The sequence below is a fragment of the Schistocerca americana genome, chromosome 2, assembly GCF_021461395.2.
Source record: "Schistocerca americana isolate TAMUIC-IGC-003095 chromosome 2, iqSchAmer2.1, whole genome shotgun sequence".
Taxonomy (NCBI): domain Eukaryota; kingdom Metazoa; phylum Arthropoda; class Insecta; order Orthoptera; family Acrididae; genus Schistocerca; species Schistocerca americana.
In genome coordinates, this window is record NC_060120.1 from 14,498,356 (window position 1) to 14,525,404 (window position 27,049).

The 27,049-nt window shown below is 42.8% G+C and overlaps 1 long non-coding RNA gene across 1 annotated transcript in view; it reads right to left on the minus strand.

Moving 5' to 3' along the window:
* Positions 1-42: 42 nt before the first annotated feature.
* Positions 43-27,049, minus strand: part of LOC124595953 — an 875,458-nt gene continuing 848,451 nt past the window's right edge. Inside the window, exon 3 of the long non-coding RNA XR_006978265.1 lies at positions 43-156. This is a non-coding gene — a long non-coding RNA (uncharacterized LOC124595953). The remainder of the gene's footprint in view (positions 157-27,049) is intronic.

Genomic DNA, 27,049 nt, shown 5'->3' on the forward strand with positions numbered 1-27,049 from the left:
CGGCGGCGGGAAGTCGCGCGCGGTGTCGGGGGCGGAGGCGGAGGCGGCGCCATCGCACGGCACGTGCAGCAGCTGCGCCGCCGCCGACGCGGGACGCTCGCCTAGCGCGGGGGCCGACTCTGCTTCCATAGGCTCACGCCATCACCAACTCGCCGCCTGTGGGTTGAAGAGAGGCAACCCGTCACACAACCACCTTATTACAAATAGTAAATAAGACAAGACAGCCAATGACAACAAACACATTGCAGACGAAACAATATGTTTTTGTTTTGCGAACATATATTACAAAGCTACACGTTGCTTCTGTTTTATATGTTTATATTTCGGTTTTTTCCCTAGCTTGGGGACAGCAGCCACAGCCCCAAGCTTCACGCGTATGTACGGCACATTTCCAGTCTGGCGCTCTCACGTATCACTAGAGTTGTAAAACTACCGTAGGCCACCGCAGCATATCGTAAGCAAGCGTAGACTAAAGCGGTCGGCACACGGACCGTGCTGTCCAACGTTAACGTTGAGCGTGCCAAGTTCAACGTGCTGCTGAACGCTCAGGAACGATGCGACTTGTGCATACGGTACGTGGGCCCCAACGTGGTATACGCGATCGCAACGCACTGCAGCAGCAGTTGAGGGATGTTTCTAGTTCGTAAATAACACAGTATTCTCAACGGGCGCGTGTAAAATTCCCACGTTGGCTCTATTAAAAATCACATTTCCTCCATCGTCCACGAAAAGGAAAGTACCATGTCCAATCAGTAAGGACACAGGCTTATAAAAGTTCCATTACAAACAGTGCGTTACAAATTTGGAATACTTCTCTGCATAAGATAAACATTATTTCATCATTCCCAAATTTTAGTAAAGCCCCAAGGTCAGTCTTACTTGATCACTGTTCCTACCCAGTAGCAGAATCTTTGCAACATGTGAATTACGAAGCGTAAAAGAAAAAGGAGCAAAATATCTTCATGCAAGTAGCGCAAGCTCTCCTGTAGATTAAGCCAATCAAACAAAGCCACCCCTCAAAAAAGGTGAACTTATATTTACATAACATCAAATATTATAGTATATACTTATATTAAACTAATAATAAAGTATCAGAACCCAACAAAAACGCGAATGTCAGGAAATAAAGTTTTGGAGTGTCAAGACGCGAACCGCCGCCCCAACAAACAACTCTACACACGACGGTGACGCTACTCATTACGCTAAAACAACCGCACAACTGCAATATCCAACATAGTATGTTACCCATTGCTGAAAATCTTAATTGTAGATATGTTACTAATCGAAAATTAATTATAACGAATTGTACCAAGAACAATGCGGTTTGGATGGATCTTCAGTGTGTCGCTGCCTTCAAATAACCTACTCTCATAACACCCAAGTTACAGTAATTCTTTTGCCACGAATATGATGTATCTCATTATTTTATTGGACCGAATCACACAGTTAACAACGGGTTTTCCGGTGATTCTCAATTTGCTGGAGCTCAGAAACGGCATATATACGTGTAGGCTTGATATGAATATGGCGCCTCACAACTCTGTACTGAAGGGAGACGGCGTGCTTGTGACGTAGGTGGCGTTGTGCCATCTCATTGGTCAACGCTCAGACGCACGCTGAGAATACCTGACATGCCAGATATTGCTCTGCACGTTCTGAAAGACTCCCGAACGTGCTGTTCCACGCTATGACGTCAGAAACTCGGCACGCTCAACGCTCAATGTTCGGATGCACGGTCCGTGGGCCGACGGCTTAAGGTAGTTTCAGTCAGTCAAAGGTATACCGGCGTTGTCAGTATTTTGGAGGGGTTGTGTCCTTATCGGACGTTATCTCATAACGACCGCTTTCTTTTCATATACAAACTGTCTCTTCCATAATTCCCCTAGAAGCCGGAAGCTGTGAGTTGTCTAGATACTTCGTGAGAACATATAAAGGGCTGCGTACCCTACAGAACATGAACCTCCTGCCAGGTACTTAAAAACAAACTATTTGTCGCAAAATTGAAATTGACAACTTTTTATTCAGGTCTTAATCGAAAACTGTTTATTTGTAACGTGAAAGAGGGGTATGTTGTATAAAAGTAAATAAAACAGTACAGATTTGTCATGTAGCGCTAGAAAACCTACTTCGCTCAAAAAATGTTAAAATTAAGAAAACAGCAAAGAAAAGATACACCAAACAATGCTTCAGTACTTCTTCGAGTAACAAATGTTTTTGTTATTTATAAGCAACTTACGCATTCATCAATAAGAACAGGACATATTTGCCTTTGTTCACAGTTCAGAACGTTCCTTTCAGTACAAAATAACAAGACTAAATACATATAATTTTTATGTTTGTTAATGTAAGCTGTAGTTGTTTCAAAAATTATTGCTCTGGCTGCAAAAACGCTCAAAGGTTACACGACCAGCTAATTTTTATTATTTATAAGACATAGTTTATATTTTGTAATAATATAAAATAACAATGGACTAACATGGCATGATGTGTGATTCTACTTACGTGCAAAACAAGCAACCAAACAAACAAAACAAAACGATGAGAGATTTGCCGGCTCCCATTTTTTCTCTTACATATTCATTAATGTTTCTTTCCCTACCTACGGTACCAATACTATCTGCAGTCCTACGAGTTACTTCGTCATTTCTGTGCTGTACGAAAACTATCGAACTGCAATTTGGTAGATTTATTTATTTATTTCATTAACAGCACAGAGTAAGCCACAGCCTTGAAATGTAAGGTGGATCGGAAACAGCAAACACTTCTCATTATTACAATGTTATTGGTATACAGTTGTTAATGCTTTTTTTAAATAATTTAAAGAACATAATATATAAAAATTTCTCTAAGGTTACAGCAAATTGAGTGCGTAATAGTTGTTAAAATAGTTCTAAATAATTTGTTTCTGTCTAGTTGATGAGAATATGATTTATACAATGCAAATGTCAAAGAAAAATAAAAAGAAAAGTGTAATACAATGAGTGTGGTGGAAATAATTGCAATATATAGAGGGACGTGATATACTGTATCTGGATGTGTAATATAGACTAATTAGCATATCAGTTGGTAATAGCCAATTTCTACCTATTTCTGGCGAGAAGGTCTCGGTAGAACCTCGAGCTATTCTCATCTGAAATGGTTTGTGCTTATGTATGTTTACTATGTCTGCGTGTATTCGTATATTACTGGGAGTGTTGAAGTCAGGACACTAGATGATATTCAGCAGCTGTTTGTTTGTCCTATTGTTGGTAGTTACGGTATATTCTATGGCGATACCTTAGATACACACACCTGGTATTGTACAGGTTAAATACTGGCTGAGCATTTGATGCATGGAATACATGAATTTTAGCTTTACGTGAGAAATACACATATGTTTCTAAATTTGTTAGCAGAAATAGAATGTAGTTCATTGCTACTTGAATGCATTATTCCTTAAATAACTCAATACATTACATTTTTAGTTTTATACATACTTTATACATAAAATATATTTTATGTAGAAAATTAATTCATTGTACCTTTAAATAGAGAAGAGAATATACTTCTATCTGCACATAATAAGATGAACAATACATTACTGTTGTGTGCAGTATCTTTAAACACTATGTAATATGTCATTGGGGAGTAGGAGCCTCGGAATAAAAGTTCTTCGAGCCTTCTTCTCCCAAGCGACATTACATTATTACTAGAGTTTTAGTATGTGGTGTCGGTGTTTGTTTGTTTTATGATTGTAACTGCCCGTTGTGTTCTTTGTGACTGTGCTGTGGCATGCAGTGTCATGCGCTGTTGGTTTGGGTCCCTTCCGTGTTGATCGCTTCTGAGCCACGTTCACTTATGTGTTGGCTCCTTCCTCGGTTTCGGAATCTGTCGTTGTGCTTGTGTCCTCCCACGTGGTTTGTTGGTTTGTGCTTGTCTACACCTTCTTCCATATGGGTTTTGGCGCTTGTATTCTTCGTGCAGACTGTTCGATACAATATCGGCTACGCTATTTATTGTGTTCTAATCATCGGGATTACGTATTATTCTGGCGATGTCATTGTCGTTCTGTATAGGTCTCACTTGTGCTAGGGTGCTGCGTACTAGTGTGAGATGTTCTGGAGTTCCAGTTTCTCCGCAAACGCATATTTCATCTTTAGTTAGTCCCATACGGTTTAAATGTACCGGATACGGCCCGTGGTCTGTCAGGAAATGGACCATCTCGCGGCTTGGGTCGACATGTTTCGGCTGTAGTCTTTCGCGTAAGTCTGGAAAGAAAGAGAGTACTCGGTGACCCTTGTAGGATGCGTCCCACTCTGTCTGCCACGACTCAATCAGTCACTCTTTCATTTCTGTTTTGTTCATAATGTTGGTTTCTTGTATTTTTGGTGACTTTATCGAGCCTGTCCCTCTTAAGCCAGTAAAGTGCTGCTCTGTAATGTATTGTTTTGTCTATAGGACAGGTCCCCATCACAACGCAAAGTGCCTCTAGTGATGTGGTGTTGAAGGCTCCGCTAATTCTCAGGAGTACACGACGTTGACCTCGCCTTGTAATTGTCTTGTTAGTCCGTATGTTCAGTCTGTGAGCCCACGCACTTGCGGCGAAGCATGCGATGGATTCAAATATAGTAATGTGGTAGGTCCTTATCGTCTTAGTAGGTAATTTGTACTTAGTTGCGTTGAGACTAGCTAACTTGTGCATAATTTTGGAGGCTTGGTCAATTGTCAGTTTGATATGATAGTTAAAAGTCTGTTTTTCGTCAAGATGCAGTCCTAGATAACGTGTGGCTTGCTTCCTCTGTATGCTTGTACCGTCTAATTTTAGAACTGGATTCTTCTGTAGTGTCCCTCTGAGCAGTAAACACACAGTTTAGTTACGAGCTGTTTTTAATTTATTTTCTTTGCACCAACTGTTAATTTTTGAAGCAGTTGCGTGCCTTTTGTCTCTAGTGCTACTCTCGAGTTGGCTGACAACACTACGAGCAGGTCATCTGCATAAACCACCACACCTCCTACCCTATCGTCACCGTCCAACGTGTTCAGCAAGGGCTCGATTGCGATATCCCACAATATTGGTCCGCAGATCGAGCCCTGTGGACATCCCTTCGTTATTCTGTTGACAACCTTCAGTTTACCAGCCCTCCACTCCGCCACTCTGCCTCTGCAGTAGTCGAGGAGGCTATTGTAGGGGGAAGCTGATAGCCTCATTTCATTTTACCTGGCGAAGAGGGACGGCCACCACAGATTGTCAAAAGCCCCAGCTATGTCGATTAGTATGGCGGCCACGTATTTGTCCCTGATGCTACTTGTAACTGTCAGTGGCGTCTTCTCTTGATCTACCTTCCCTGAAGCCGAATTGGTGGGGCGTTAGTCCGAGGAAGCTTCTGTGGGATTGTAAGCGGTCACATAGGAGCCCTTCCTGTACCTTGGCGGGAGTGTTTTAGAGGCAGATCGGTCGGTACGTTTTGGGGTCTGTTGGCTCTTTGTCTTGTGATTTCGTGATTACTAATACATTAGCAGTTTTCCAGAGGTTTGGAATTATGCCTATTAGTAGTGCCTCGTTGAACATGTTAGTAAGAAAAGGTGTGATTTGTGTTACTGTTTGTTTTAAAGTTTTCGTCTGGGCCGGGTGCTTTTCGGTTTTTAAGCCTGCTGATTGCCGTTGCAACTTCTTCTTCTGAGAATGGCATGGTTACACTGCCACTGATCTATGGTTGGCGCATGCTCTCGTTTAGGTCAGCGTGGTGTCGCTCGACTTGTATGGGGTCGTCATCTGGGAGGCGCCTCTTCAGAAGATATTCTGCTGCGCTTCTCCATCCTCTGGTCATTGTGCAGTCAGCTTGTTTTAGTGTTGACAGAACTGTCGGTGTCTTAACTCGTTCTGTTTCTATCTTGAAAGGTTGTCACTAGATGTCGTTCTGTAGCTGGGTTTTGACGAAATTTGTCCAGTAGTCTTACCTTCTTGTCTTAAGTAGCTTTTGGTATTTCTGTTTAGCGTCAAGATACAGGTCAAGTCTTATCTGTCTTTCAGAACCTGTCTTTGCTTGTTGGTAATACTTTCTTTTGTCTCGTGAGTCCTTCCTTAATCTTGCCAATTCTGTCGACCACGATTGTTTCTGTCCCCACCCAGCTTTTGCCCGTGGTACAGCTGCTTCCTCTACTCTTTGTAGAACATCTTGTCAGTGCATGCGTTTTTTAATCTATACTGCCTTGGTCAGTGTTTAGTGACGACCCCTCAACAATATCTCGAAATTTGCCAGTCGGCTCTTCCTATGAGTAAATGCTGATGTTCATGGTCCATGTTACGTGCATTGACATATCTGTCTGTGGTTATGGCGACTGCGTTCTGGTCGCTGTGCGTGGCTCTATCCAGTACCCTCCATGTGTTGATTAGTGGAAGAGATTTTGCGTTCCCTAGAGAAAGGTCTGTGTTACTTACACCACCGGCATCTCCGCGGCAGGTAGGTGGCTGACCCTCCCCATTCAGTATGAAGAGGCTGCATTCATTTACCACGTCAACCACTAGTTGTCCTCTGTCGTTAGTTCTATCAGTTAGCTGAGTTCAACAAGGGGGATTTTGCGTTGATATTGGCTAGAATGAGCAGCGTTTTTTCTTTCTGAATGTCGTGCTATGTCTTTTATTTTGTCTAAGAAATGTTCTATATCATACGAGTACTGCGCGTAAATAGACGACATGAGCCATACATCCTGTCCATCTGTTATTTCTGCTGTGGTGATGCGTTCAGAGCAAAACTTGGTGATCTGTGTTACTACGAGGTTTTTAACTACTATTATCGCGGCTTTCGCGTTTGATGTTCCTGCTATTGTGATGTAATGTAAGGGGAGCCCTGAAGTCTTCCCGCCTCGCAGAAAAAGGTTCCTGAACGCAGGCGATATTTGCTTTTGTTTCTTCTAAGAACCTACCTAGTTCCATGTTTACTAGGGTACTGCCCTGGCAGTTTAGTTGTATTACCTTCATAAGGGATATTTAGTGAAGGAAAAACACTTGGGTGTGATTGCTTTAAAATCCAGAGACACACGTCCATCTCCTTGTATACTTTCCCTAGGTTTAGGCCCTCTCCCTTTCCCGCACATACCTCCCTACAGGCTTACATAGTTCTTTGGGGTTCGCTGGCAGATTTTCCAACTCTTAGGATCATCCTGTCAGTTTGTTCTGTAATTGGGAAGCAGATTTTATCCCCGTTTTCATGCTTAGTTCGTATTACATAGCGAAGAGCTGTTTAAAACATGTCCTTGTTTTCTAGTCTGCTAAGCCGTAGGCTAGCTTCCAAGTTTTCGTAGTTTACGTGATAAACGGTATTCAGCTGGGGGTCCTTCGCTTGGGTTCTTGACCGTTTGTTGCTCCGATTCCGAGTAATTTTGTAGTGCAGCATGTTTTCCTTGCTTTATGATTTCTGGTTGTGTGGAGTTTGATATGTTTTCGCTGAGCATTTCTCCTGAGAGTGACTTCTTGTTTTTGATCTCTTCTGGGGACTTGTTCGGGAAAGGTGACTGTTGTACGTCCGTTTCTGGGGTGGTTGTGTCTGGTGTTGTGCCTGTGCCGGACGTGTCTTTCTATTCAGCTACCTTACTGTTTTGTTTTTCGTAGTGACTGTGTGTGCTATTCCCGTAGACAAAACGAACTGGTGTAATATAGGGTCAACAATTGGTTGTATCATATTCTGCTTCTTGTGCGGGTAGTGTGCAGTTGTCTTTGTCTGTGTTTGGATGTGGTGTTGGATTTCTTGTGAACTCCGTGACATCTTCATTCTTAGGATGTTCAAGGACGTCGCTATATTTCTCTGAACTATCTCGTAGTAGTACGTCTCCCAGTTAGTCAACTCGCAAAAGGAGACAAATCTGGAAGATGGCCCAATCAAACATGTGATGATTCAGGTGCCTGGCCACATCATATGCAACTGCTCGCTTCATGTACATATCGTCTATATAATCGGTAATGCTAAAGTACGTAAAGTGTATTATCTCCTAGAACTGAAGCTCTACATTAGTATTAGTATCTGCATTTGGGGGTTGTAACAACCCCATGTGTTGCCGCCAGCCAACGGCTCGCCGCCAGCCTCTCATCCTAGTCGACGGAGATTTGTACCTTTGCCTGCTAGTGTTACACTCCTGGAAATTGAAATAAGAACACCGTGAATTCATTGTCCCAGGAAGGGGAAACTTTATTGACACATTCCTGGGGTCAGATACATCACATGATCACACTGACAGAACCACAGGCACATAGACACAGGCAACAGAGCATGCACAATGTCGGCACTAGTACAGTGTATATCCACCTTTCGCAGCAATGCAGGCTGCTATTCTCCCATGGAGACGATCGTAGAGATGCTGGATGTAGTCCTGTGGAACGGCTTGCCATGCCATTTCCACCTGGCGCCTCAGTTGGACCAGCGTTCGTGCTGGACGTGCAGACCGCGTGAGACGACGCTTCATCCAGTCCCAAACATGCTCAATGGGGGACAGATCCGGAGATCTTGCTGGCCAGGGTAGTTGACTTACACCTTCTAGAGCACGTTGGGTGGCACGGGATACATGCGGACGTGCATTGTCCTGTTGGAACAGCAAGTTCCCTTGCCGGTCTAGGAATGGTAGAACGATGGGTTCGATGACGGTTTGGATGTACCGTGCACTATTCAGTGTCCCCTCGACGATCACCAGTGGTGTACGGCCAGTGTAGGAGATCGCTCCCCACACCATGATGCCGGGTGTTGGCCCTGTGTGCCTCGGTCGTATGCAGTCCTGATTGTGGCGCTCACCTGCACGGCGCCAAACACGCATACGACCATCATTGGCACCAAGGCAGAAGCGACTCTCATCGCTGAAGACGACACGTCTCCATTCGTCCCTCCATTCACGCCTGTCGCGACACCACTGGAGGCGGGCTGCACGATGTTGGGGCGTGAGCGGAAGACGGCCTAACGGTGTGCGGGACTGTAGCCCAGCTTCATGGAGACGGTTGCGAATGGTCCTCGCCGATACCCCAGGAGCAACAGTGTCCCTAATTTGCCGGGAAGTGGCGGTGCGGTCCCCTACTGCACTGCGTAGGATCCTACGGTCTTGGCGTGCATCCGTGCGTCGCTGCGGTCCGGTCCCAGGTCGACGGGCACGTGCACCTTCCGCCGACCACTGGCGACAACATCGATGTACTGTGGAGACCTCACGCCCCACGTGTTGAGCAATTCGGCGGTACGTCCACCCGGCCTCCCGCATGCCCACTATACGCCCTCGCTCAAAGTCCGTCAACTGCACATACGGTTCGCGTCCACGCTGTCGCGGCATGCTACCAGTATTAAAGACTGCGATGGAGCTCCGTATGCCACGGCAAACTGGCTGACACTGACGGCGGCGGTGCACAAATGCTGCGCAGCTAGCGCCATTCGACGGCCAACACCGCGGTTCCTGGTGTGTGCGCTGTGCCGTGCGTGTGATCATTGCTTGTACAGCCCTCTCGCAGTGTCCGGAGCAAGTATGGTGGGTCTGACACACCGGTGTCAATGTGTTCTTTTTTCCATTTCCAGGAGTGTATTTTGTAGTGCAGCATGTTTTCCTTGCTTATTGACGAACCCATCAAAATGAAAGTGGACTTCGTCGCTAAACCAAACCATACTAATTCCCATCATGCCTCGCGGCTAACTGTGCAGTTTGAACGTCCTAACGGAAACCGTTCAGAAATTAAGACGATTTTATTTCATATAGTTCAATAATTGTCAGCCTGTATGGAGGTGGACATGGACACACATCGTTAAACCGGAACGAAGTGGACGCTGTGGCGGTCCCGGAGCTGAATGAGTCTGTCCTTTGTGAGGGCGGTGCCCGGGCTGCATGCTTCAGTCACTTGACCGCCCGGTGACCTTGTATTTAAAGGTCAACCAGGAGTGTTGGCTGAGCGTAATTGCGACAATAGCCGCCTGTGGCGCTCCAATTGCGTCATGCGTGTTGCGTCACCTACTTAAGTTTACTTCATGTTGTGAACCGGCTGTAAAGTCGTGCCGCATAGTCCACCGCCTTATGTCCACTTCTCCATTTTCTTCGATGTCCTGGCGTGATTTACTTCTGTGTTTTACATATTATGGTACCTAGCCATTCGTTTGAATTCGGACTTAGTTGATCTTTATTATGGATGTGGAATGTCAAGAATTTGTCGAATTGTATGGACGAATGTATGGAAGGTTCTAACATGTTTTCGTGCTACACATTGTTCTATACAAGTGGTCATCAGCATTGAGGTTATAAATAAATAAAAGGGTGTTGATTTACAGCCTGATTCTCTCGTATACCACCAAACGAGCTGCCGATCTAATAACTACCATTTGATGGACAGCTTCATCAACAGAGGAAAGCCCACTGGACCTGACGGGATACCAATTCTATTCTACACAGAGTACGCGAAAGAACTTGCCCCCCTTATAACAGCCTTGTACCGCAAGTCTCTAGAGGAACGGAAGGTTCCAAATGATTGGAAAAGAGCACAGGTAGTTCCAGTTTCCAAGAAGGGTCGTCGAGCAGATGCGCAAAACTATAGGCCTATATCTCTGATATCGATCTGTTGTAGAATTTTAGAACATGTGTTTTGCTCGCGTATCATGTCGTTTCTGGAAACCCAGAATCTGCTCTGTAGGAATCAACATGGATTCCGGAAACAGCGATCGTGTGAGACCCAACTCGCTTTATTTGTTCATGAGACCCAGAAAATATTAGATACAGGCTCCAGGTAGATGCTATTTTTCTTCACTTCCGGAAGGCGTTCGATACAGTTCCGCACTGTCGCCTGATAAACAAAGTAAGAGCCTACGGAGTATCAGACCAGCTGTGTGGCTGGATTGAAGAGTTTTTAGCAAACAGAACACAGCATGTTGTTATCAATGGAGAGACGTCTACAGACGTTAAAGTAACCTACGACGTGCCACATGGGAGTGTTATGGGACCATTTCTTTTCACAATATATATAAATGACATAGTAGTTCGGAAGTTCCATGCGGCTTTTCACGGATGATGCTGTAGTATACAGAGAAGTTGCAGCATTAGAAAATTGCAGCGAAATACAGGAAAATCTGCAGCGGATAGGCACTTGGTGCAGGGAGTAGCAACTGACCCTTAACATAGACAAATGTTATGTATTGCAATTACATAGAAAGAAGGATCCTTTATTGTATGATCATATGATAGTGGAACAAACACTGGTAGCAGTTACTTCTGTAAAATATCTGGGAGTATACGTGCGAAACGATTTGAAGTGGAATGATCATATAAAATTAAATGTTGGTAAGGCGGGTGCCAGGTTGAGATTCATTGGGAGAGTCCTGAGAAAATGTAGTCCATCAACAAAGGAGGTGGCTTACAAAAGACTCGTTCGACCTATACGTGAGTATTGCTCACCAGTGTGGGATCCGTACCAGGTCGGGTTGACAGAGGAGATAGAGAAGATCCAAAGAAGAACGGCGCGTTTCGTCACAGGGTTAATTGGTAAGCGTGATAGCATTACGGAGATGTTTAGCAAACTCAAGTGGCAGATTATGCAAGAGAGGCGTTCTGCATCGCGGTGTAGCTTGCTGTCCAGGTTTCGAGAGGGTGCGTTTCTGGATGAGGTATCGAATATATTGCTTTCCCCTACTTATACCTCCCGAGGAGAATGTAAAATTAGAGAGATTCGAGTGCGCACGAAGGCTTTCCGGCAGTCGTTCTTCCCGCGAACCATACGTGACTGGAACAGGAAAGGGAGGTAATTACAGTGGCATGTAAAGTGCCCTCCGCCATACACCGTTGGGTGGCTTGTGGAGTATAAATGTAGATGTAGATGTAGATTTCCCTCCAGTGCGTACAAGACGGAGATGTTCAAACGTATCCATATGAGCCGTTCCATTGGTTTTGGTAAGCTGACTTAGGTTTTTCTTATACTTCTTGGCACCTGTGGTTTTCGGTGAAAAGGCGAGCAGCAGAGTGCTTTGTTTTATCAGCTAGAGTGCGAAGTCCCCTTTTCGGGGATTTATATGCCCTGCCCAGAAAAATTGTCGGGAGCCCATCTCTTTAAGATTTATCCCATAATTTCCATGTACGCAAATTTTTTTAAAGACCTTAGACATAGATCTTAAAGTGGGAGACTTACGTACCATACAATATAATAGGAAAATTTATAACAAAAACAATCTTTCTTTTAAATACCGAAGTGTACTCCAATAAAACAATGATTATGATCCTTATTTCAGGAAACAGAGAGACAATGAATAACGCTTTGTGAAACTAATGATTACTTCTTATTTTGACCAACAGAGTTACTCTCCTGTCTTCCACATGTGTGTAGTGAACTCAAATGCGATCTGAAGCTTACGTGCACCCACGAATTCCTGACGGTAAGAACGACTGGAAGTTAAGTGACTTCTTTTTCGAAAATCCTGCACTCGACTCATTTGTTCTCATCATGAGACTGGCAGTCGTATCGAATCCCTCAAGTGTGGGGCAAACTGATCTATTTCGTCGGTGCTGTCTGCAACGCTCACCGTGAATTCTCCTACTCTGTGATCAAAGGCACTGACGTCATGTGGCTCAGAAAAAAAGAAACCGAGGGCAAATCGCGATAGCACCAGCTGCGTGCTCTGCTCGTCTGCTGATCTGCGCTGCTGTCCACCTCTAATCATCAAGTCCGCAATCGGACCTCTGTCTCCTCTCTGGCTGGTCTGCGTCCGAACATCTGACTGCTGCCGCCAACGGTCAGCGACCGAATCCTCTCAAAATGCCTTCCTTTCTTCTCTGGTCTGCGCTCTGTTTCTCGCCGAACCGTTTCTTTGCCCAGCAGAAAAATTGCAAAAGCACTTCAGTTCGGTAGGGAGGCATCCCTCCAGACCAGAGTCCCGCCAGGAACTGCGCTTTGCCTTCAGACAGCTTTTTGTCTTCTTACAGCGCTCCCTTACTGTTAAGAAACACGTGTCCTCGATCAGTGCGCATGACGTCTCATTCAAACACTCTATAGTTGAATTCTTTTATCTTGGCGGCTCGCGCATGCCCACCCAGACGCGGGAGATCGCTGCGTTGCCAGTTGCACACGACGCACGCGCCAATAGAAGCAGCGCCATAGTATAGCATAGTTCGCAAGCTTACGTGTAGGGGGGAGCGCGCAGTTCATGAAGTAAAGCCACCACGGCCGCATTAACCCTTTCGCTGCTACAAAAACGTGCTCCCTGCATTCCGCGCTGTGCGAGATTTTGTCACTGCACTGCTCGCCTGTGCAGACACATCGTGTTCCGACTGCTTTGACACTCTTATCAATCGATTCCACAAAAACTATTTGGCCCAAAAATTAGATTTTTACACATCTTCTTGACTGATACCTTCCCCCCATAAATGACTTAATTTTGTTTCGATGTTCAACGCAGTTATTATGCAGCATTAAATATAGTAAACCATTGCACGAAATTTTGAAGAGTTTGCAGAGGTAAAAGTCCATAGAGTATACTTTCCGTATGGTCGATTTTAGTTGCCACAATGTTGAGAATGAAATGGGGACAAGATACCTAAATTTCATATAAAATTTACTGTGTAACAATAGCTCATTTAAGTACCACATAGGTGTCGTATGTAATATTGAGAAATATTCCGTCTTTCGCGACTGTAACAAAAGTTTTATTTACACTGAGCACGTTTGGCTTTATTTTAAAGGACTTAAATCAATCAAAAGGAAGTAGACAAAATACATTAAACAAAACTGTGGACTTACAAAAACATTAGGACCTGAATATACTGTCTATCAGTGAAGTGCTCTGAGCTATGTCAAATATAATTTTTGTGTATGGCACACACAAACATCATTTATTTGCTAAAACACTAATCTGCCAACACAAACGTTGAATATTGTGTTACCGCAGCACAAAACTACGAAAGGTGACTTGGCAATGGAGGAGACAAAATACTGTCCACTGAAGATGCTTCAAAAGAGAGAAACGCGTCTGGTCTAAATAAGTCCCTTATTACAGTTGCAGAAGAGGAATATATTTCAGTACCATTGGTAAAACTGCGACTGTGGAACAAAAACAAGAAAGAGAACCTGAGTACCATTGTGTATGTGCCTTACCTTTCCTTGATTGAAGTGCTTTAAAATAAAGCGAAACACGTCCGGTGTAAATAATACTTTTATTACAGTCGCGAAAGACGGAATATTCCTCAATATTACATACGACACCTATGTCGTACTTAAATTAAATGAGATATTGTTATACAGTAAATTTTATATGAAATTTAGGTATCTTGTCCACATTTCATTCTCGACATTATGGAAACTAAAATCGACCATACGGAAAGTATACGCTATGGACTTCTACCTCTGCAAACTCTTCAAAATTTCGTGCAATGATTTACTACATTTAATGCTGCATAATAACTGCGTTGAACATCGAAACAAAATTAAGTCATTTATGGGGGGAAGGTATCAGTCAAGAAGACGTGTAAAAATCAAATTTTTGGGCCAAATAGTTTTTGTGAAATCGAATGATAAGTGTGTCAAGGCAGTGGGAACACCATGTGTCTGCACAGGCGAGCAGTGCAGTGATGATAAAATCGCGCACAGCCGGGAATGTGGGGAGCACGTGTCTGCAGCAGCGAAAGGGTTAATAAAGAGACAAAGCACTAGAAATTTCAAAAAATTGCATTCAAACGAATATAATTCGTGATGTAAGGCACTTCGATATTGTTTTTAAATAATGAAAATTTTAAGCAGCATACAAGGTTTGAACTCTTCACCTTTAGCATAGCAGCCCAACACCTTCACCGTTACACCAACACACCTCCTCTGACTACATAACGCCATGATGACTATAACACGGCATGCAAAATACTGACAAACACTGTTGGTATGACTATGAATTACTCACGCTTCGTCGAAGTACAATAGGAAATAAACAATTACCGCTGTTCTTCATTGCGAAAAAGCGGTTAGTGAGATTGATACAAACACCTTTCCTTGCTATCGCCTGAATTAGGAGTCTTATTGCTTGTTTGGTTTAATTAATTAATAGAATATGAAGCAACTGGTATAAAGAATGCTTTTTCCAAACTTCCTATAAAAGAAAGTCTGCTATCAAGACATTGCTTTTGTTCTATTACTTAATTTATGACTGAACGTTTCTAAAACTGAAGACGTCCTGCTATGCACTGCAGTCGAGCTCTGGCAACGTCGTTCTCTGTTCATTGGCTGACTGTGTCTTGTGACGTCAGATGCGCAGAACGAACCTAAACTCGGCCGCCAACATAAATGACGCGCACTTTAGTAGCGCGCCTTTCCTCTCACCGCGCTAGCCTCCCATCTGAGGGCTGCTCATGAGGCTGGCCCATTACTTTGTTAGCCGCGTGTTTCCGAAAGCACTCGATGGCCATCTCCAAAGCCAGTCTGCAAAAACATGCAGATACAAGCCTGGGCTACTTGTTGTGGCATGCAGCCAGAGGCTGTAAACCTGGACAAGCCTAGTGGGCACCCGAGGTGGCTCAGTGAGTCCTGTTCTATAAATTCGCCCTCTCACCCTCCAGTTTCATCGCACAGTGCCGCTCTCGTAGCATTTCCTCTTTCGCCATTCTCAGCTCCGTTACACTGTGTCTTCTTACAACAGCAAACACACTGAAAACGATTGAGTCCTTCACCACTTAAGAGGAAATAGCGCTTACATAGGACACCACACTGCCAATAACATGCGGTACATGCTCATTAACGAAGCGTTCATAGCAAACCCCACGTTCTCCTTCTTTAGATCATTGAATAGCTGGCAGTATGAAAAAGAAACAAGCATAAAAAATTGCCTGCCGCATTTCGAGAGGCTTTTCAATACTCAGAACTTGTAATTTTGTAATTTATGCCTCACGCACCTATATGTTTATTAAGAGTCTATTTACTGCTACATTCATGTTTATTATTATTATCACGCCTCAAAAATGAGATCAACAGGAAGTGCAAAAGGGCTAAGCAGGGATGACTAGAGGACAAATGTAAGGATGTAGAGGCTTGTCTCACTAGGGGTAAGATAGATACTGCCTACAGGAAAATTAAAGAGACCTTTGGAGAGAAGAGAACCACTTGTATGAATATCAAGAGCTCAGATGGCAACCCAGTTCTAAGCAAAGAAGGGAAGCCAGAAAGGTGGAAGGAGTATATAGAGGGTTTATACAAGGGCGATGTACTTGAGGGCAATATTATGGAAACGGAAGAGGATGTAGATGAAGATGAAATGGGAGATACGATACTGCGTGAAGAGTTTGACAGAGCACTGAAAGACCTGAGTCGAAAAAAGGCCCCGGGAGTAGACAACATTCCATTAGAGCTACTGACGGCCGTGGGAGAGCCAGTCCTGACAAAACTCTACCATCTGGTGAGCAAGATGTATGAGACAGGCGATATACCCTCAGACTTCAAGAAGAATATAATAATTCCAATCCCAAAGAAAGCAGGTGTTGACAGATGTGAAAATTACCGAACTATCAGTTTAATAAGTCACAGCTGCAAAATACTAACGCGAATTCTTTACAGACGAATGGAAAAACTGGTAGAAGCGGACCTCGGGGAAGATCAATTTGGATTCCGTAGAAATGTTGGAACACGTGAGGCAATACTAACCTTACGACTTATCTTACAAGAAAGATTAAGAAAAGGCAAACCTACGTTTCTAGCATTTGTAGACTTAGAGAAAGCTTTTCACAATGTTAACTGGAACACTCTCTTTCAAATTCTTAAGGTGGCAGGGGTAAAATACAGGGAGCGAAAGGCTATTTACAATTTGTACAGAAACCAGATGGCAGTTATAAGAGTAGAGGGGCATGAAAGGGAAGCAGTGGTTGGGAAAGGAGTGAGACAGGGTTGTAGCCTGTCCCCGATGTTATTCAATCTGTATATTGAGCAAGCAGTAAAGGAAACAAAAGAAAAATTCGGAGTAGGTATTAAAATTCATGGAGAAGAAGTAAAAACTTTGAGGTTCGCCGATGATATTGTAATTCTGTCAGAGACAGCAAAGGACTTGGAAGAGCAGTTGAACGGAATGGACAGTGTCTTGAAAGGTGGGTATAAAATGAACATCAACAAAAGCAAAACGAGGATAATGGAATGTAGTCAAATTAAATCGCGTGATGCTGAGGGAGTTAGATTAGGAAATGAGACACTTAAAGTAGTAAAGGAGTTTTGCTATTTAGGGAGTAAAATAACTGATGATGGTCGAAGTAGAGAGGATATAAAATGTAGACTGGCAATGGAAAGGAAATCGTTTCTGAAGAAGAGAAATTTGTTAACGTCGAGCATAGATTTAAGTGTCAGGAAGTCGTTTCTGAAAGTATTTGTATGGAGTGTAGCCATGTATGGAAGTGAAACATGGACGATAACTAGTTTGGACAAGAAGAGAATAGAAGCTTTCGAAATGTGGTGCTACAGAAGAATGCTGAAGATAAGGTGGGTAGATCACGTAACTAATGAGGAGGTACTGAATAGGATTGGCGAGAAGAGAAGTTTGTGGCACAACTTGACTAGAAGAAGGGATCGGTTGGTAGGACATGTTTTGAGGCATCAAGGGATCACAAATTTAGCATTGGAGGGCAGCGTGGAGGGTAAAAATCGTAGAGGGAGGCCAAGAGATGAATACACTAGGCAGATTCAGAAGGATGTAGGTTGCAGTAAGTACTGGGAGATGAAGAAACTTGCACAGGATAGAGTAGCATGGAGAGCTGCATCAAATCAGTCTCAGGACAGAAGACCACAACAACAACAACATGTGTCTGTGCAATGTTTGTGTGTTTCCTGTTCCACTCCTCCTCTTTTCTGCTTGTTCAAAATGTTCAAATGTGTGTGAAATCTTATGAGACTTAACTGCTAAGGTCATCAGTCCCTAAGCTTACACACTACTTAACGTAAATTATCCTAAGGACAAACACACACACACACACACACATGCCCGAGGGAGGACTCGTACCTCCCCCGGGACCAGCCGCACAGTCCATGACTGCAGTGCCTGAGACCGCTCGGCTAATCCCGCGCGGCTTTTCTGCTAGAGAAATTGTGTTTGTAAGAATTCAAAATGATTTGGTTCACGAGCACGGTTTCTTTGGAAGTTAGTGGCTGGTTGCTCAACTTTTGTGCAGAGTTTGGGTAGGGCAATGCTGGGTCAAAGAGACATTGATGACCACTGCTCAACAGCTATTATGTAGGTTGGCACAGGAGCTGGCAAGTATTTTCTCCGACTATTTCCAGCGGTAGCTGGAGACTCCAGTCCGGCAGTGTGGAACCTCACTGTACTCTGTGGCTCCAGTTAGTCAAGGCAATCTTTCAGATCGTTTCCAGTAACATTAGTGATAAAATTGGAATATTTAAAACTTTGCTTAGCTTCAGGATCTAACGTATGTCTTCAACGTGTAAACATCGAAAATCATGCCGGATAATTCAATTCAGTTAGGGAATGGTATAATTTTTATTGATGTCTCTGCTATACTGCAACTTAATACGGGAGAGTGTTATAGCTGAGCTATGTCTAAATTCGGTTAATTTGTATTTCTTATGCGTGAATTCCGTTTTCAGTTTTCTATACGTTCGAGCTGGAATTCTTCTTTTGCCTTTCGTTCTATTTAATTTTCGAGTGTTCCGTGTTTCTTGTAGGGTACAGGATTGTGTGATCCCACCCACGTGTTTCTCATATGGCGCACTGAGCCTTCAGCTCGGTAATCCATTTTCCTTTACTGTATCCTTTTAGTTGTCTTCCGTGTGAATATAATTTCATTTAATAAAAATTTTTTTCATGAGTTCAGTTTTTTGCATTGTGTTTCCTGTCTGAGTTAGAGAATATGTTGTATTCTCGACCTGTGGTAAGCTTTTTGTCTTGCTCTGAATACTAAATTCATCTTCTTGGTAAATGTGTATCATTCTTGTGAAATTTGTCGAGAGATGTTTCTCCTCTCGGTTTCTGAAGTAGAAGCTTGTCCTTACTGAGCTGTATAGTTGTTAGTGTACTCAAGTCCGTGGTTTAATCTGGATTAGGATATGTCTTGTGCCAAAGTACCTTTATTTCAGACGCTACTGTATTTATCATATTTCTGAACTTGGGAATTTGTATGTAAGTTACTGGTTTTGCCGTTGACAGTTAAACCAGTAACTCTCGGGCCCAGTGATTAGGTCTGGTATATTGAAATCATTATTAGCCTCTCTGTGTGGACACTTATTTCAAATGCACTCATGCGTTTCCATTGAAAAATCCTTTCCTTCAATTATCCTACTTATTTTTCACGTGTTACGGTATAAATTCATGAACAGTGTAGTGAATTGTGTAATAAGTATCAGGCCCCAGCATTATCTTCCAGCTGTAATATTTATTTGGCATCTTTTGTATTTTATGGCAATCTAACCAGATAACAAATGATCAGTTAATTATTAAGTGTAACGCTAACATAATTTCATGCAAACTACACTAATGTATCAGCCTGGGCTTCATCAAATCCATCTGGTGTGGTTCCTTGCGCAAACTTCACAGGTTAATTTATATTAATATGGCTATCAGGCCGCAGATAACAGGCAGAAAACCATGATGCTCCAGCTGTGTTAGCTATCTACTTATCAGTCCCCTCAAAAGAAACTATTTGTATTTTAGTCTAGCGTCTTATGTATTTTGACAGAAGAATCTCTGCTCTGCTTTTGATTAAATGGTAATTTAGAGAAATTTCATTTTAAATTTTAACTGAATTAATTATTCACCAACCTATCAATTAGTTTAACTGGAGCTAATTCAGAGTAAAAGAGCATCAAATTCTCTTTCGTTTTGACCATTGAGTTGAAAGCGAAAACTAAGTAGGAATCAGTCAATATTTCGACTTCAGTGTCGGACATTTTCGCAATGTCTGGTGATGAAAAACTGTGGGAACAACCCAGTACGCTGTTATGTATTGTTGATGTACTACTTTTCCCACACAGCAGTGCCATGTTAGGCACCTCAATTACTTTAGATAAGTTTTGTGGTTATGTATGTGCTACGAAATTGTAAATAATAGATCTACCTCGACTAAAAATAATGTTATCAGAAAGAGGCGTAGTGACTTGTAAAAATATAGACAGACGAAGAGAGAGTGAGAGAGACAGACAGACAGAAGGCAGGCGGGCAAGTAGATGGAGAATAAAGATACAGACAAACAAGGAAAATACAACAAGCGTGAAATGAAAAAAAAAAAACAACATAGAAATGAGTAAACGAGTTGAAGACTGCTAGCTACGATGGAGGATTAATGTACAGAATTACATCAGGCTATTTATTTGTAGGTTACAAAAAATGTGCCCAACGGAATATTTTCTTTAACTCTCACAGCGTAACTTCACTAGCGCCAAAAGCAACTTCTTCATTATCTCGCCATAAACTAAAAACACAGTAATAAGAGTAAGATTGAGATGCGGATACCTGAAGCTTCACGAGCAGTCTGAAGAGTCAGTGCAAGAGCTGCAGATCATGACATGAGAGTAACTCAGACCTCAACTGAAATCGGGCATTGAAATAAATCCAGTGACGACAAATGAATATTTTTGCCAGACGGGAATTTGAAACTGGAATTTCCCGCTTTATGCAAGGGGTCGCCTTAACTGCTTCCGCTATCTCTCGTCCAGCCAAAATTCCCAACTTGTCACATACTGGGCGTGTAGTATCCACTGTCCACTATCCGCACTGCTGGCAGTTTAACCAGAAGCCTGCACGAGTTCTGACATATTGTACATCCACACTGAAGTTATCATTATTCACTGTCCGGTGCATATATTATTATATGTGTAGTGTCTGTTCAACGGCTAAAATAAATTTGGAAAGGCCGGTGGATGGGAAAAGACCTCAAGGAAGACCTTGAAACCGAGGGATGAACATGATTAAGGCTGATCTAGTCACCAGAGGATGGACAATGGATAATGTTCTCCGTGAACAGGTGTATTTGGACAGGACGAAGTGGAAGAGGGAATCTGTACCAGGGAAACTGGAACTGTTAGATGATGACGATGAATGTCTGTTCTTTTGGATGTGTCCGAAAGAACAGACACCACCTCCTGCTTCAGTGGATGTATAGAATTTGCCAGAAAAATGTATACACTCTTTGTCAGGCTGTATCGAGATATCGATATTGTCGTTCGATTTGAGTTACGAGTGTGTTGTAGTATGGTCTTTGGCGCAACAGATGTTAGTACTTTCATCTCGGTATTGAGAGAACAAGATGGCTGGAGCACGCTTGTCATTCGAGCAACGAAAATGTAATGTGAAGTGGTTTTTCAAGTTTGATAATGCCGTTGAAATGCAACGTCAATGGAGGCAGGAGATTGAAACAGAGCCGCCAACCCGCCTAACAATTAAACGCATCATTGTCAAGTTGGAATTTCATGAAACGATTTGTGATATTCACAAAGGAGGTTCAGGAAGACAGCATACATCTGCAAGTCCTGCTTCGTCGGCTCCCGTATTGGAGAAGTTTGTTAATTCTCCACAGGAGTTTGCTACGCAATGTGCACATGAAGCGGGGTTATAAGTACAAGTGTACTTCTTTTCATGAAATTTCAATATATATAGGTAAACGGTTTCGGTTCTGGCATTTTCCAACCAGTACTGCAACCAAGAATTTATATCCAGCAAAGTACTGAATATTTTCTGTAAGTACTCCGCAAATGTAGAGACTGTATAACGCATTTACATTAAATATTCGGGATGATTGCTAAAAGTATTGGCTACCTGCTTTTGCAAGCCCTAACTTGTCAGGACGAACATTTCGCTTAATGGTCGAATAGGAAGGCTTTTTAATCCAGAAGGCAAACTGCAGAACACTGTTCAACATCACACACAGACTGGCACCTTTTACTGTACGTATGTTTTTAACACTGCATGTTTACATTTAATCTAAATGTGATGGATTTCATATTGTTGTACCCTTAGTCCTTTTGTAGAGGTGTGCTGGTTTAGCAAATTAATGGCTGCCTACCAGTTTACACCAAAACTGAACCTAGCTATTCTGTTCCACATTTCCACATCGTTGCAGAATTTGTATGTAGTAATAGAAGTCTGTCCCTGGTATATATATATATATATATATATATATATATATATATATATATATATATATATATATAAATGGGTGAGTCACCTAACATTACCGCTGGATATATTTCGTAAACCACATCAAATACTGACGAATCGATTCCACAGACCGAACGTGAGGAGAGGGGCTAGTGTAATTGGTTAATACAAACCGTAAAAAAATGCACGGAAGTATTTTTTTAACACAAACCTACGTTTTTTTAAATGGAACCCCGTTAGTTTTGTTAGCACATCTGAACATATAAACAAATACGTAATCAGTTCCGTTTGTTGAATTGTAAAATGTTAATAATATCCGGAGATATTGTAACCTAAAGTTGACGCTTGAGTACCACTCGTCCGCTGTTCGATCGTGTGTATCGGAGAGCACCGAATTACATAAGGATCCAAAGGGAACGGTGATGGACCTTAGGTACAGAAGGGACTGGAACAGCACATTACGTCCACATGCTAACACCTTTTTATTGGTCTTTTTCACTGACGTACATGTACATTACCATGAGGGGTGAGGTACACGTACACACGTGGTTTCCGTTTTCAATTACGGAGTGGAATAGAGTGTGTTCCGACATGTCAGGCCAATAGATGTTCAATGTGGTGGCCATTATTTGCTGCACACAATTGCAATCTCTGGCGTAATGAATGTCGTACACGCCGCAGTACATCTGGTGTAATGTCGCCGCAGGCTGCCACAATACGTTGTTTCACATCCTCTGGGGTTGTAGGCACATCACGGTACACATTCTCCTCTAACGTAGCCCACAGAAAGAAGTCCAGAGGTGTAAGATCAGGAGAACGGGCTGGCCAATTTATGCGTCCTCCACGTCCTATGAAACGCCCGTCGAACGTGTACCTCACCCCTCATGGTAATGTACATGTGCGTCAGTGAAAAAGACCAATAAAATGGTGTTGGCATGTGGACGTAATGTGCTGTTCCAGTCTCTTCTGTACCTAAGGTCCATTACCGTTCCCTTTGGATCCCTACGTAATTCGGTGCTCTCCGATACACACGATCGAACAGCGGACGAGTGGTACTCAAGCGTCAACTTTAGGTTACAATATCTCCGGATGTAATTAACATTTTGCAATACAACAAACGGCACTTATTACGTATTTGTTTATATGTTCAGATGCGCTAGCAAAACTAACGGGGTTCCATTTAAAAAAACGTAGGTTTGTGTTAAAAACATACTTCTGTGCATTTTTTTACGGTTTGTATTAACCAATTACACTAGCCCCTCTCCTCACGTTCGGTCTGTGGAATCTATTCGTCAGTATTTGATGTGGTTTACGAAATATATCCAGCGGTAATGTTAGGTGACTCACCCTGTATATACTGAAATAAATCAATGGTAACAGGTAAAAAATAGTGCCAAACCAAAACTTGGACATGGATCTGTTGCAGGCAGTGGCGTAAACCTGCCTCGGCCATACGAGTATGCTTCCCATCCAATCCACATCTCCAGGCTCTTACACACTTCTAGCATAGTGTCACCTACTCATGAACCACTCACTCGACATTTTGGATTTCCACAAGAGACTGGGCTTGGTGTGTATCCACTCCAAAGGAGTGTTCCGCACTCCTAAACATCCCTAGGTCCACTGTTTCCGATGTGAGAGTGAAGTGGAAACGTGAAAGGACACCTACAGCACAGGTCGACCTCGTATGTAGACTGACAGGGACCGCCGACAGTTGAAGAGGGTCGTAATGTGTAATAGGCAGACATCTATCCAGACCATCACACAGGAATTCCAAACTGCATCAGGATCCACTGCAACTATTATGACAGTTAGGCGAGAGGTGAGAAAACTTGGATTTCATGATCCCGCAGCAGCTCAAAAGCCACACATCACGCCCGTAAATGACAGAGTACGCCTCGCTCGGTATAAAAACAGTGGACGATTTAACAGTGGAAAAACGTTATGTGGAGTGACGAATAACGGAACACAATGTGGCGATCCTGCCGACTTCGTGCCAGGCCTCTCCGACCGACGTCGGTATCTCTCTGCAGTGCAGCACTCCGTGAAGAACGGGCTGCCATTCCCCGAGAAACCTTCCAGCACCTGATTGAACGTATGCCTGCGAGAGTGGAAGCTATCATCAAGGCTAAGAACGGTCCGACACCATAGTGAATTCCAACATTACCGATGGAGGGCGCCACGAACTTGTTAGTCATTTTCAGCCAGGTGTCTGGATACTTTTGATCACAATGTATATTCGATTTGTTAGCCTAGTGCTCTAATGTTATGCTGTAACAGATAATATTTTATGTGTAAATGCAAACAATTCCACCATGCCGTACTAATCCTAACATAAATTTTCAGAAAAAAATTCTGTTATGTGCAAAAAATATGGAATTATTTCATCAGCCTGGGCTACTTACCAGATTGTGTTAATTGATGTGGGGTGTAATTATCATGAGAAAATATGTCATGGAAGCCTATTTTTTTTTAACCAGGGGGTGATACACCAGTCCAGCGTTTACATACAAAATATATATAACTACAACCAACAATTACCGAAATGGTAGATAATTCTGCACACAGTCGCAGATTCGATGTGGTTCGTGTGTATCGTGATGCAGCGCCATCTCAAAGGCATATTACGATCAACTGTTTTGCACTTTGCGTACATATCGAAGTCTCTCCAAATTGAACAATAGAATTAGTTCTCATATAAATGTCCTACCACTTATAGTTTATGTGATTTGCATATCGCTAAATTGGAATGAGAACGCACAGAGTCAAGTCTAGTACCACCCATGTGTGCTACTTGACACTCATTGTCAAGACTAATGCCACGTGGCGCGGCTGGCGAATCGAAAGACAGGCAGAAAATGAAGCACCTTGTAAAATGCATTCAGGCTGCAAGAAGTTCTGGAGTTTTACAGTCTCTATGTTAATTTACAGTTATGCATTAAGACGTGGTGCTCACGCATAATGGTTGCAGAGCCCTCGTTAATTCAATATACCAGGGGAAAAGGAACGTTATTTTTACTTATCCGGGTAGCTCAGCTGCTAGTTTTGGTAGGCGAGCTGACTGTCCCATTTTTTTCTGTAGGCATTGCTTTAGTGTGCGAGGATGATAAAGATGGTTGGTGGTTGTGATTACAGAGAATTCATCAACTCTTTGGCCAGTAGTAAAAGTTGTCGTTTCTTTATAGTGAAGTCTGTGTCCCTAATCGTACTACGTTAAAGTTGGTTGGCTAATTCTACCATTTCTTACGCTTTCGTTTTGGTCTGTTCCACCACCTTTTTACTGCTGATTACACTTGACAATTGTGACATAATTCAGACGTGGAAGGCTTTCCGATACAATCAATTTTATGCGCGACTGTACACATAAAACTCAACCGTCTCCCTAACAGATATGTGATGGTGAATAACGATAATATAGTTGGAACTGACTGTTTCAAGTGGATGAACTCCAACTGCAGAGTAAAAATATATTATAAACTATGTCAAATCAAAAGCCCAGGAGTGAACTAAGTCATCTCTAGGCATGTGTTTGATCCTGTGCTATAAAGTGTAAATGTTTGTTTAAACGCTGTAAAACAGTGTTTATAACGTGCTTATATGTGCTGTCAGCTAACAAATGACGTACAGAACAGTTGATGAATCAGAAGCGCTATATTAAGGTAAAAGAAACATATTCCTCTTACCACAATTCCCATAAGCATTGTTATTCCAGTGGTGCTGCCTTTCGTATGCACGTAATTTTGTGTTACACCATCTCTAAAACTCCTGTAATAGTCAATACTTTTAACAATGACCGACCCGGTAGAAATACATGTGTTTAGGACATGCTGAGACTTGCAGAAATGCGAGTTCAATCGAATATTTAATGTAGAGGAGGCAGTACAAGTCATGTTTCCTCATAGCAATGGTTTTGATTCTGAAAACCACATCCTAATCCTTTCACCAAAGAGCACAGACCTAGAACGGAGAACAAACAGCTTGAGAGTAATGGAGCCCTACAACTGTTGGCTTAGAGCAACAGCACATATTTAACAAATTTAGATAGTGCTGTTTGGGCGAAAACCTACGCTTAAGGTCAGGCAGATAATTATTTACACTGTATGCATCTTTTAATGCATTTACACAGTAGGCAGGAGTAATGTCATTGCCCAATTGCTGGATACTGCTGTCTGCGATTCTGGGAAAAGCTGATGCTGATATCATCAATCCCAGGAAAGTTGATGCTGCTGTCAGCGAAAATTCTTTCACATATTGGCAGTTTATTGTTGTATATCAACAACTGCACGAGTCAGCGTAATTTAGCAGATTATCTGGATAGGGACGAAGCTGCACAGTACTAACTCTGTTATTTGAAGAAGCTGTCCTGCAGCACACGGAGTGGGATCCTTACATCAGCTCTCATGCCATTATGCGTGACTAGGGGGTTAATCAGATGAATGTAAGAAACGTCCTTCATGAGCAGCTGTTACATCCATTTCACTTACTAGATGTGCACAACTTGAAACCAGATGACTTTCCACTCAGAGCATAGTTTTCGCAATGGTACTTACAAGAGTGTCGAATGCATTCTACATTTCCACCCTCCTTGCAGTTCCCGGGCAGCATCTACAGTTCGCGTCCCTGGAGTGAGTTTAAGCCCATGCAACATTTATTCACGCTCATCACGTCAGTTCAATGTGAAATTTTGGCAGGAGTTGTCGGTGATTGTTTCGTTGGGTTATACTTCCCAGCTAGGCCAATAAATGGCTCGCACTATTATAGTTTCCTAGCCAGAGAAGTGCCAGAACTTCTGAATGACGTGCCAGTCGCTACAAGACAGCGTCATGTGTGTCGATACGTGTACCGAAAGTTTCCGGAAAGTGGATTGTCAGAGGTTGTACGATACCATGCACTACTCCATCAACAAATTTGATACCTCCGGACGTTTCTGTGTGGGGAGAGATGCGAAACGTTGTTTACAAAACCCCTGTCGAATTAGGGGAGGATGTGGTTGCCCAGATAGCAGTAGGAAA